This window comes from Octopus bimaculoides, chromosome 8 (genome assembly GCF_001194135.2).
Source record: "Octopus bimaculoides isolate UCB-OBI-ISO-001 chromosome 8, ASM119413v2, whole genome shotgun sequence".
Taxonomy (NCBI): domain Eukaryota; kingdom Metazoa; phylum Mollusca; class Cephalopoda; order Octopoda; family Octopodidae; genus Octopus; species Octopus bimaculoides.
Window position 1 is genome coordinate 25,608,092 of NC_068988.1, and position 14,358 is coordinate 25,622,449.

General features: G+C 32.9%; 1 protein-coding gene across 1 annotated transcript in view; it reads right to left on the bottom strand.

The window, feature by feature from the left end:
- The window catches only part of LOC106881627 (protein lev-9), a 421,933-nt gene extending 408,607 nt beyond the window's left edge, over positions 1-13,326 (bottom strand). Inside the window, exon 1 of the mRNA XM_052969987.1 lies at positions 13,309-13,326. The gene's annotated coding sequence lies outside the window, so the exon portion shown is untranslated. The remainder of the gene's footprint in view (positions 1-13,308) is intronic.
- Between the last annotated feature and the right edge of the window lie 1,032 nt (positions 13,327-14,358).

Sequence of the window (14,358 nt, forward strand, 5' to 3'; positions counted from 1 at the left end):
GGGGGTGAGTGTGTGTGTGTATAAATATATATATATATATATACGGAGGAAAAGAGGGACAAAAAGACTGACAGCAATGGTGGAAGCAAAAGAGAAAAAGAAGCACGTTAAAAATTGCGCTCATACATATTATACCACGCAATTGCGCTCAATCGATGCATAATTAATACCTAAACAGGACAACATTGATCAAGAATAATCGAATAGATATGAATGTATAATGAAAGATAAATCATTTAATTTGCTTTGAAATAAAATACTTTACAGAAACAACATACATTGACACAGAAATTACCATCTATTACTTTAGAAAAACAAATAATGATTTCTTATACTAGCATAATACCATGAATCTGAAGTATCATCGCTACTGTGTAGTTGTAATAATCGAATCCGGCATATTACGTGTATTAATTTCATCGACACGGAGGATAAAAGGGAAAAAATTGTAAATCAATAAATATAAGCAATAAATATTAAATAATAGCTAGGCGGTCCCTGTTGAATATAGCTTCATCACCAAACAGGACGAGAACGAGGTATAGGTTGCAAATGATTACTGTTGCCAAAACAAAAGAAAAAATAACAAAAGCAAAAATAAAAATACACCCATATCAAGGTGCGAAGATATGCGCGCGATAAAAAGATTCGCTTAATATTCTGAATTCCCTCTCGCTGCGCAGTTCTGAATTCCCTCTCGCTGCGTAGATACGAATTCAATCCTACTTGAATACGTATAATTTAGTATAAATATGAGCTATCAAATATATTCTGGTTTCAATTTTTATTACGCATTAATCAAAAGAGACGTGTTTTGTTACTCATGGTCAAATGTGTCTTGCTAAATGAGCATACACACACATACACACATACACACACATAGACACACACAAACACACTTATGTATGTGTGTGTGCGTGCATATATGTATATATCTGTCATTCTCACAGGTGTTTGGTTAATACCTTAATTTTATTTTGTACAGAAGCACTCCGAAAAAGCCTGTCGGACAGATGACCCCATATCTATCTATCTATCTATCTATCTATCTATCTATCTATCTATCTATCTATCTGTCTGTCTATCTGCCTGTTTGTCTACCTGCCTACCTGATCGCCTGTCTACCTGTCTGTCTGTATACCTATGTATGTATGTGTGTGTGTGTGTGTGTGTGCGTGCGTGTGCGTGTGCGTGTGTGTGTGTGTGAAATGGGGCTTTCAGATATGGTTGGAAATGAATGAATGCGCAAAATCGGATATTCGACAAATGAACTCAAGCGTAGATATCATTGAGCCTTCAGACACAAAGCAATGAAGAACACGACCACGTTATGACACAACTTTTTACATGATACTCTTGACTGAAGCTTCGCCATATAGCGACAAGCGAATAAGATATAATATTTGCACTAAAAAAAAAAAAAACTATTAAACTCTTAGCAAATACAGAAAATTTTCGAAAATTTATTGCACTTTCCTAAATTAGAAAGACTATAATTTAGGAAAACGCAATAAATCTCGCGGCCCACGGGGTTAGAATTGAGTCGTACTGATACTACAAATATTTCACACCCCATATAAGCAACATAATACTCATGCTTTAACATAAGAACACAAACAAAGGCACTATAATATGTAACACTACTACAAATATTATATACCCCGTACTCCGACATTTTGCATAAACATAAAATAACAACACTTATATAAACACGTCTCATGCAAATACATAACTGAATGTGGAATAAATTCCTATGAAATATCCCCCATGGTCGTATGCAACCCTAGCTATATAGGTGACTTAAACATTCATTACTAAAAAGCCTCCACTGACTTCCCTTCTTCAATTCTCTCATAATCTCAATAACGACCACGTTATAATTATCGACTTCATTTTTGCATACGCCTACACCACAGACATAATTGGAACTATTATCAAACTTATCAACAAATAACCTATAGTAATTATTTAATGAGACTAATACATTAATCATAATATTGATAATATCAATATATTGATATTACCATGATAACTAGATTAACATGTTCTCTTTTCCTATTTTTAGTGTCTTCAGTGGTTTTCCTAATATGTTAGTGATACAGTCTCTGTTTATTGTTATCATTATTAACATTACTATTGCTATTATTACAGTCGCAATTGCTGCTATGATTGTTACAATTATTAATGCTGTAATAATAATTATTGATAATTATTAATATTACACATAAAATATATTCTAATAATGAAAAAACATTTTGTTATTATTAATATATCATCATTAGAAATAAGAATCAATTATATTATTAATAGCGGATATATATATATATATATATATATATATATATATATATATATAGAGAGAGAGAGAGAGAGAGAGAGAGAGAGAGAGATAGATAGATAGATAGATAGATAGATAGATAGATAGATACGCGCGCGCACTCACAAACACAAACATATGTATGTGTGTATATATATATCTACACATAAACTCACACACACACATATATACGTACGTAGATTTATATCTGATGGATGAGAGGCGTGCTTCATATACGTTGTAGAGGATATGCTTTTATTGAATCAGTAAGTGAATGCTTGTCTCGCAGTTCGAGTTTCATGTACTTTCCGTCTTGATGCAAGGACTGGGGCAACCTGTATTGGTGGTGAATTTACATCGTTTGTTATTGTGTGGTCCGATGTTTCGTTGGTTCATTAGTGTTTGCGTTACATGTTTATTGATTGGGTGCTGTTTTCTGGGCTCTTCATTTATTGTTTAGGTTATTTTTTGTTTGATACTTGTTTTTATTTCTGGAAAATATCGGTGGGAGTGTATGTAATGAAATTGGAAGTAAATGGACACAGCTTAGTGGTTACGATGTTCGGCTTACAAACTTAAGATCGTGATTTCGCTTCCCGCCGGTGTGCTGTTTCCTTGAGCAACAGATTTTATTTCTCGTTGCTCGAATTCACTCAGCTGGCAAAAATGAGTCGCAGGAGTAATTAAAAGGTCCAGCCATGTCACATTCTGTGCCACGACTGCTCAGCGACTTGCACGTTGATTTCATGAGCAAGCTATTCCGTTGATTTCAGCAACTGGAACACTCGTGGTTGTAATTAACGAAGTACCAGTAATAAAATTGCATTGTGTTTGTTGGTGTGCTGGTGATGGTGCGTTTCTCTTCAGCGATGCATTTGTGTGTGTATTTTTAAGGTTGTAAGTGTTGTCTAGTGACAGATTCATTAAGTGTGATGATATTCGCAAAACTAAATTTAGCGAAAGATGCATTTGATCGCTGAATAAATGTGGATGGTTAATCCGTGAGGGAATACTCGTTTGGTATGGAATTTTTCTTGACTTGTACACGTAAAAGATAAACAATGTAGCAATCAGAAATAAGCACCGAATCAATAATTGCGAAGCACAAACCTCTGAACAAAAACACCAAGTCACACATTCACAGTCAAATACATACATACATACATACATAATACATACATACATACATACATACATACATTCAAATTCAATTTGTTAACTAGAAAGCTTAAAATGATCCTAAATATTTTGTGCGAATTTCAGCTAGGACAAATCTTGGCGAAAGCATCTTACCATAAGCATCAAATGAAGACGACTAGAACTGAAGTTCATTTTGGAACATAATTGAGGACTCCGAATTACTGATACGGTGCAGCTCATAGGCGACATTCCTTTCTTAGACAGTTCTATTCCCCCGATACATGCACAACCTCATAGAACATATAACATATACAGGAATAGACCATCCGTTTAACTGGCACCATGTCTATCAAAATCATACTCGAATTACTGCTACAGAGAGGCACGGGTCTCAACTCAGTTATTTCTGCCCCAATGATATCTCATCTTAGTTCTTTTTATCCAATACTGCCATCTATCTCAGACCACCAGACTCGTACATTACTTTTCTCTACCTCGGCTTTCTCGAAGCCGTTCTTTGCTAATGAACTTCCTTCGGATGTTGACTTGCGGTTGCTCACTAAGAACAGTAACAGTATCAATCTTTCAAGTGTGGAGAGCGAATATTACGACACCTTCTTCCTCAGATATTGTAAATGCATATAAACTACACACGCATTATATGAATATACGCACGCGCACGCAAGCACACACACAGAAACACATATACACACACAAACACACACACAGATACACATACACACAAACAAATATATATGTTTACGGGTACACACAGACGCTTACACAGACACAGGCACAGACACAAATACACATATAAATGTAATTTGTCGCGTCAAGAGTAAGGAAAATATACGCATATGTATGCAATATATGTATAAATACATGCATATATATATATATATATATATATATATATATATATATATATATATATATATACATATATATATATAAGTGTGTGTGTGTGTGTGTGTGTGTGTGTGTGTGTGTGTGTGTGTGTGTGTATGTATGCATCTATACTTACACATATACTGATATGTGTAGTGTGAGTATGTACCATTTTGCTGCAGTCTGTTGATGGCCTAACATAATCAGCTATATGTATTAAGTTTAGTGTGTATCATACTGGGAAGTACATTACTTGTGTGTTTAAGAATTTATGTCACAGCTAATCAATTTCATTATATTAACCTAAATGGATTCAAAGATGAAATACTTGGCATGCGATGCCTACATTAACTATAAATTGGCAAGCTACCAATTTTTCTATTTGCTATTTTCTACGATATCTAATGATGAAATGGAAATTTCACTGAAGTTGACTTTTCTTGACCAGAGTTGCTAAGCTTCATTTCGAATTCATTTATTTTCACATAAAAACAAGTAACGTTTGTAGAGTCTGATTTTCGTCATATTAACTTGCCACGATTTTCACTCACAACATCTGTCCGATGTATTTAATACATCAACCAAAGTACAAAATAGTCCTACCTGAAATATTTGACATTAGTGAGTCTGTCAAGTGTAAACTCAAATACTGAAGAGAATTTTCGAACGTTTTGTTTTAGATTACCTATCACTATTTGAGGTGAACGTCACAAATATTTAATGAATATGTTTAAAATACTTGGCAGAATAATCCAAAACATAGATGGAAGACAACATCGAATCTTCATATGAAGTTCGTTGACAATTATAACTGAGAATATATGGGGAGAATTTCTAATACCTATACACAAGTGAAAATGTTCTGTTTAAACCTTATAATCAGCTACAAGGATGAATTCGTATGAAGGAGTCTCTGAGTAACTGATTACTATAAGTAGCTGCAAAATTCCCTCTGCAATAAAAGGGAATAACTCAATGGCCAATGTTGTTTCAGATATACTAGTAGACACGTTGGCCAGTGACTAAATGCCTTTGAATCTACGACCTCGCAAACATGGCTGGTTTAAGATTTAAGATCAATTCGCAGATCTCAAATCTTACAAAGTCTGAAAATATTTTTTCAGTTTTAGCATGGAAGTTTCAATTACTTATAATGTGACCAAATATTGTTTACATATTAACTCATCTCACCGAATCTCCCCTCAACATTTCCCACTATTTAATTTATGGGCTCGAGTTTTCGAACCATAAAGATTTTCCAATTTGATCTGACAACGTACCATCCAGGTCATGATTATAAATTCGCTCATGCAGTAAATCAGTATAAACATTAAAATGTAATGAGGGTAGTGGTTCATTTAAATAGGATGACATTTTCTTTATCTATGAGAAACATTTGATTTGGAGAGATTATCGCAGTTGCTGTTGCCGTATATACAAGATTGTATTAATCCTCAGTACACATTCCTGATGTGATGGAGGTTGAGAATGTTTACAAGCTTGCAGATAATTGTATCAATAAGATAAGATACTGCACATGAAATTGCTGGGTTATTGGTTGAATGATATGAATACTTCAGATTAGTCCCCAAAATTCCTAGATTATTTTCCAGGTAGGTCTAGATATATTTAGATGCCCAATTATCTAGTCCAACACCTATAGGCCATTCTAAATCGATCGGACTCAGATATGTGTTGAGAACATTTGGTGAAATGGTTCTGCGGAAAGAAAGTTATGTACGAAGTGGAAGTGAAATAGGAGTGTTTAATGCTATTGTTAAACGCTGGGTGATTCCAATCTATCGAAATGATTTATTATCAGTGGCATTCAAATCGAGAACACTAGGTGTTTTTTTCCGGACAATTTATTGATGCTATATTATGCTATTATCTCCAGTCTATCGTATCCGCCTTTTTAGTTAGCATCTCAAGCGACAATGTAGATGCTAACTTGTTGACTGATGCAGAGTAGTCGTAATCTGAGATGCAGTGGAAAACGAACACAGTTAAGGATTGCTAGTTCAGAAATTGTAAGCTAAGAGAGAAATAGAATATTGCATATGAATATCTTGAAGGAAGATAAAGATGATTGAAGTATATATAATTAAATTGGCCACATACAACAACAATGAAACGAACAGTGAAATCTATGCATAGCTGATAAAGTGTGGATTATTAACCGAATATTTCTAATATACACTAGGGGTTGAGTACAATAAACTACTGTTGACTAATATGTAAGTAAAATAAGGCATTCAAATCCAAAATAATCTCCTCAATACACAAAAGAAAAAGAACCAATAAAAACAAACAACACACTTTCTAATATTGATTTTCAAAGAGAACCGATTTCATAAATAGACTAAATAGATTTTTCTTTTTATTTGAAAAATATTTTCAAGTATTTTTCTCCATTAATTTTTAGCTTTTGTTTAATATCGTTTTCTGTGTAATTATATTGTTTAGAGCCCTGATGTGAGAGTAATAATGGACGAGATAAATGTAAATATTGAAAGAAAAAAGTAATCTTGTTTTCTTTTTTAATCATTATTTTCATCTAACGGCATTCCTGTAATCATAGTCCAATAGGTCAACGGTCTAATATAATCAATTTCAGTAAACAAAGAACGTATAATCTTTATTATTTTCTTTTTCTTTAAGTTTCATTTTCTTCTATTAGCTTGTCATTTGGTATGCATATTGACAAAACTGAATTAATTTTATTTTTAATTTTAAAACTTCTCGTAGGAAATAATAGAACGTACATAATAAGCATTGTGTTTTGAGGAGGGGATTCTATTTATTTACGATGTATGTTTGTAAATAAAAGAAACAGTAATCATTACTAAGTTATTCAAATAAATAATTTTATTTTATCTATGAGAAACTGAAATATCGAATATAGATGAGCATTGTGTGTTCTATATAACTTATATATATATTCTTTCTGGAGAGTAAACAGGCTTTACATATATCAGTTAAATATTGTTCGATGTAATTTCAATAGAAAATATCTATGTTCATGCAGACGCACAAATGCACACGCACATACATGATTGTACATATTAGATAAGGAGATGAAACAAAAAAAAACATAGTCAAAATCTTTGCCCATGTCTGTATTTTCTATAGAGTTGATCTTATGTTCGAAATATTTTCTGACAGATACGGTAGTTTACGTAGTCGATAAGTTGTCAGAATCGTTAGCGTGTCCGAAAAATAGTTTGCATTAATTCTTCTGTCTTTACTCTCTGAGTTCAAATGTCACCGGGGTCAACTTTGCTTTCCATCCTTTCGGGTTTGATGAAATAGTACTAGCTGAGCACTGGGGTCTGATATAATCGTCTTCCCCTCCCCTCGAAAGTGCTGGATTTGTGACAAAATAACATAAGGCACAGGAGTAGCTGTGTAGTAAGAAACTGCTTACTAACCACATGGTTCCGGGTTCAGTCACACTGCGTGGCACCTTGGGCAAGTGTCTTCTACTATAGCCTCGGGCCGACCAAAGCCTTGTGAGTGGATTTGGTAGACGGAAACTGAAAGAAGCCTATCGTATATCACGTCATGTACCCAGTTATGTATCTATATGTACATGTAGATGAAGTTATGTACATACATGTACATATATATGCATATACTCATATATTATTTATATGTATATATATATATATATATATATATATATATATGTGTGTGTGTGTGTGTGTGTGTTCGTGTGTTTGTGATTGTCCTCCCAACATCTCATGACAGCCGATAGAATAAGTACTAGGCTTACAAAGAATAAGTCCTGGGGTCGATTTGCTCGACTAAAGATGGTACTCCAGCGTGGCCACAGTCAAATGACTGAAACAAGTAAAAAAGTAAAAGAGTAAGGAAACAAGTTTTATAACGGATAATGTTTAATCTTCATATTTATGCACTAATAGTCTAAGGAAAACGTTTTTGAATTTTGTTTTGCTTCGACAGAATTTGCTTTCAGTATATTATGTGACTGGGAAATATATTTATATGAAACAACAAATTTTAGAAATCTGCAAGCTAAGATAAGAAACTGAAAACCAAAGAGTGACTGTAAATATTTTGTGGACAGTATCCAGTATCATTGATTGGTTTAAACAGGGATATATATTTAATATAATTCATTTAGCTGTTAATGTTTAGTCTGTTTTCTATATACTCTGAAGTATGGATGTAGAGGTTACATTACATGTCCCATTTTTGTTTTTTATTACTGTTATAAGTTCAATGTTCTCCAGACCCATTCAACATTATACACGGGCACTAAACGAAAATTAGGTATAAGGAATATCGTCACTATGATCAAATCTATAAACTATTACCGAAGTTTTGCCTGATAATTGGGAACTGAAATGAAGGTAAGTATATAAAACATTGAATTTTGATACTTATAATATTTTCTGTCTCCGTACTAAATAAGACAATTCCTTCGTTTACGAAATCAGTTATATAATAATCTAACACAATTTATTATAATTTAATTCATTCTCATCAAGGATGTTGTAGTTTTGGTGGCTTAAACGAGTTAAGTCTACAAATGCATGGACTATAAGCTTGATATTCTTTTTACCAAAGTGAAATATACTGAGACCATTACGGCAACAGTCGAATAATATACAAATACGAAATAAAAATATTGACAAGAGACCAAACGTTAGAAAATTCACTACTGCAATGAGAGAACGTAAAACAATATTAACAATAGCTGCGAGCTATATATATCTTTTTATGAAGCATTGGAGCATTATTTGGCCTACAAGGTCAATATATGTTGTGTAACAACACCTGTCATTCACATTATATTAGGTGCCATTATAATAGGTGTTTCTTTACACACAGCGTATAGTGTAAATGTTTTGCCGAATGACATATATATTATACTTATTTTACTAATATCACATCACACAATGAGGTACCAGCCATTAAGAGTAATCTTGGGGTGATATTGGACATGATTATGATAGTAAATTTCTTTGATCTAAAAAAGAATATATGCCTTTGACATAAAAATTTCTCATATATTGCTGTTTTACGTATTCTTTTAATACCTTGTAATGCATATAATATTTGCTATTATTATATGTGTACATTGATATAATTCTATCTACAAATACACCACTATAAAACATCCTTTACTTTCTGCATATTGTAAATAAATATTTAAATAATATATTCAGTTATGTCCAGGTGCCAAAATATTATGTTTTCTCTTTTGAGTAGTCGTTATCTTACCGTTTTTTTTCACTTGTAGTTATTACAAGTGATGTGAACAAATGGTATTAGCACTGAGATAAGGGATCATATTACTTCGTGCTGAGTCATTTTCAACTATAATTTGTTCATGCTGTATTCAATATTCGAGAAAACAAATTGTAGTGCGACATTATACTACTAAATATCCGTACAAGTGTATAGCAGATATAAAATATTTCTTAACGTACATACCCACATCTGCCTATCTATCTATCTGCCTATCTATCTATCTATCTATCTATCTATCTATCTATCTATCTATCTATCTATCTATATGTCTGTCTATATACATATGTACGTATGAGTGTATATTACTATTAGTGAGTGCAAGTGCGTGTACGTGAATGTGTTTTTTAGAGGACATTTAGTTTAAAACATATAGAACTTAGAACAATAAAATGCTGTATTTTCAATATTGTATTGGTGTTTTTATTATTTTTTTTCATATTTATATTTGATTCCTCCAAGTTTTGTTTCTAATATAAGATTCCAGAATTCAATTGATCTTCTTAATTATATCTCCTGGTTCAAATGATTTTAATGGCTGTTCTTTTTGCTATTTTTTTTATTGCGGTCGAAGATCATTGGAAACATTTGTGTTTGTTGCTCATTCATTATTAGCAGACATTAATTTTTCTGACATTTACGTCAGGTTTCCATCAATAATCAGAAAATAGTTTGGCCATGGCGTATGATGTTAATTTGCTGCTAAGTTTTACCTTGCTATTAATTTGGCTTCAACGACTAATCTTCTACTTTGGTGGCGTACTCTATAAAATATATTAGATTTATAAGCTAATATTTTTATTTCTAGTTTTATGTCTGGTGGTAAATGTTATATTATTGCGGATGTATGTCTTATGAGAAGCTATATGACTTATGAAGGGTATATATGTCTAAAACGATGCTAAAGCTTATTTGTGATTTTGCAACATTCATTTTTATTACTAAATTGGAAAATTAAAACTCTCATATGAAATTTCTTTGGTGGTTTGCACGCATGTAGTCTGTTCATCAAATTGGAAGATCACAATTTGTGTGTTTTGCAATATAGTTTTATGCTAGGTTATAATTGTGGAATGCCTCATACCTGTTCTGCGATGAAATTAGTAAATAATGCTTTGCAAATGGTATCATTATTTTTCCAAGTAAGTGCTATGACTGTTTTGTATTTTTTAATGAACGTCCCTAATTTGGTAACATTTCTTTTTTTTATTTTTTTATCCTATTCGATTTCTTGTGCTGTTGCGTTTACAACGGTAATGACGTGTTATATTCATGTCCTGGCGTTTCTGGAAATGTTTCAAAAAGCACTGTTGTCATGTGTGCGTTATTTATCGTCTTATAAGTATACCTAAATCTAGAATTTATTTTATTTCATTTAACTTTTTGGTATTAGAAGTGGAATAATAGAAGTATTTTTCATATCATTTTGCTTTGTGTGCTGCGACTGGTACCACAAACATACACACATTTTGATCACCATAAACGCTTACAGATATATCCCTTAGCTACATGCATGTAAAATTAGTTACAAAACATCATGCCTTATTAAACACAAATAAATTTCATCTCAAAACATATGAAAATAACCTCATAATATTTATAACATCTGTAATGAATATAAAATCACTTTTTCTAATTAAGTAAATTCATTCAAGCTTCATTCCGATAACTTCGAGTAACAAAACTGTTGCATTTTGAGAAAAAACACTTCATGAATGACTATCAGAACACCTTTCATGGCTTTATAATAATCATCTGAATTAGAAATACAAAACACAGATACTCTGTGCCAACGACAATTGGTTCAATGAAACCATTCTTCCGTCAACAGGACTTACTTTTATTTGTTAAGATACTTTCAGTACATACGTTGGATGCAAACATAAACGGACATATTTTATTGCCGTATGCTTTTAACCTTTCGAAAATTGTTTCCATGTATTTGTGTTCAAACTTCAAATTGTCACGAAAAGCATCAAATTACAAATATAATGCATGATCTCTTAGTACCCAATTAAATGCCTTTATCTTCTTAAAAATCATGTAGCAATAGATTCCTAATCTTCTTGTATAATAGAAAATGATTCAAGCATGCAAGTTTCAGTTGCAGAATTATCGTATGGGGCCCACTCAATTTCCTGTTTGATACTACTTGAATTACAATGATTTGTAGCTTGAGATAAGCTATTGTTGCTTTCGACATTGTCAACTCTATATAAACGTAGTATTATAGATTCTTTCTTCTATATTGTCATGTACTGCTAGGCACATTATAATCCTTACTTGTTTCATTTGTGAGAAGCATTCCAATCTGCGGTTAACCAATAAGAATATATTAAACTCTCCTGTGTTTAAAATGCTACATACACGTACATGCAATAAATATACACACGCACACACGTGCTTACATAAGCATGCACATATACTGCTCGAAAATTTCTTTCAATGATCCAGATTTTAAAGTATGTTTTTTCTTCTTTTTTTTCCCTTAGAAATATCAGCATCTTTCCGCTCTCAAAATTTTCCCTTCTCCAAAGTGGTCCAAAGGAAAGCAAGAATAGACATGATTTGTTTCAAGTGTTTTCATTAGTGCCCTCATGTCATAATATAAGGAAAGAGAAGCCTTAAGGAATCTTGACCACCGCCGACAGATGCACACCTTCGACTTTTGTATTATTTATCGAACAGGGACGCATTAAAATCACAGTTTATCTCGGCTCGAGTCAGAGGTCAGAGTGCAGAGAAATGGAATATTTATCGGAAAGTATTTTGTCCCGTAATCTAAAATATAAATCGATGGACAATCGATTTATATTCGAAGGATTTCATCGGAATCTGTGTCTGAACCTATCCTGTAAGTAAGTTCCGCATGACATGTTGGCTTTTATGAGAGCATCTTTCCAATATAGCCTAAATTGTGTAGTCCTGCATTCTTCTCACAAAGATAATACATATTAGATTTTATTGAGAAATAAAACAGAAAAGCAACTTTTACAGTTCTTTAAATGTTATATCTGATTCAATATTGAAGTTAACATGTACGAAAACCCAGTAAGTATCTTTGAAACATTCACTTTACTTCGATACAAACGAAATTTTATGCGTCTATAAATTAAAATAATTTGACATTTATTGAAATGTAAAGTTTTGATGTTATCTAGTAAGAGAAAATATATTAGAATATAAAACTGGAACTTTAAATGCATTTTAAATGTTCTTTTTTTTAATATGTAGTGTTATTCGTTCTTTGTTCATATATAACTGTCACTGAACTTCAAATCATATTTTATCAAGCGCGAACAAAATCGTTGTAAAACGCTGAATAAGCGCTAAAGTTCGTAGTTGTAGTGCTATCGTCTGGTCTTTCGATAGAACAATTAGATCTACTTATTCGGTGAGGAAGAGCAACCACATGGTACTAATAGGAAATGATTGCGACCAAGATTGAAGTTTGCTTGGAGCATAATATTAACACCTAGATGTTTACACGTTTAATGAAAACGTATTAAGGTTATGAATATATCGTACGCATAAAAATGTGTATAAACTCAACACAAGTGACGGCACGCATATACACGTGTTCCGTCGTATGTGTGCGTATGCTGTTCATCTGAGTATATATCCGCACAAGGGAAACGTAAGTGTATACTTTTCGGACAACGTTGATACTGAAGTAAATACTGTACCACTGTTTATGTCTGTTTATCTGTGGCTCTCCTGCAATGTTCGCTTTAAAACCATTCTTGGCAGATATCAATGAAAATCTAAAACAGAAAAATCTTTAATTCAGGCGACAATTCTGTCTAGACAATAATCTTGTATCAAACAATCATAGTTACATCATATCTGCCACGAAGCTCAAAACTATGAAATCAACACAACTTCAGATACAAACATTGTATTAGAAAAGTGTACAGAAAAATGAGACAGTATAAATATCTGAGGTAGATGCTGTTATCTGGGTGTCTCTGGAATCTAGGTGAAATATGTTGCAAAAGCTTATTATTATTTGAGAAGCTCTCTATTGTTGGAGGTGAATAGATACATCAGGTCTGAGGTCACTGTGAAGAAGACGATGAAACGAATCACGTAAGGATGCTAAGAGTTATGTCCCTTGGTATCAAAACAGCGCCTCTATAGGTGGTTTTGCTACAAGTCAGCAAGTGTTTTCCGGAAAAGAGTCTGTGGGAAACGTGTGTCCTTAAGGCTGGTGTTGTGGAAATGGAATCCGTGTAGTAATACTATATGTATAGCCTTTGCTGGGTATGAGATACACATGTGTGTTTGTTAGCATTTGTTTTATGTTTTGATTAAATCTGTGGGACATTTATGTATGCATGCAGTGCGTGTAAGCGTACAATATTTGTGATGGCTTATATTGGGGTGGGGGGGGTCGAAAAAATATATTGGGTGAGGGTTCATCGTGCTAGGCTGCGTGTATTTGTTGAAGCATTAGTGTAAGTTATGGTCAGACTGGTGAATATGTTTGGTTCCTACCACCGTTTGACAACCGGTGCTGCTGTATTTACCTACCCGTTACTTAGCGGTTCGGAAAAACGGACTGACAGAATAAACACCAGACTAAAGAATATGAGATGTTGGGCTCCATTCGTTCGAAGAAATTGTTAATGGTGGTGCCCCAATCTAATCAATGAAACAAGTAAAAAAATGTAAAAGGTAAAATGTGGTTGCGTGTAAGAGTATATGTATATGCACATATGCATATATTCATATAT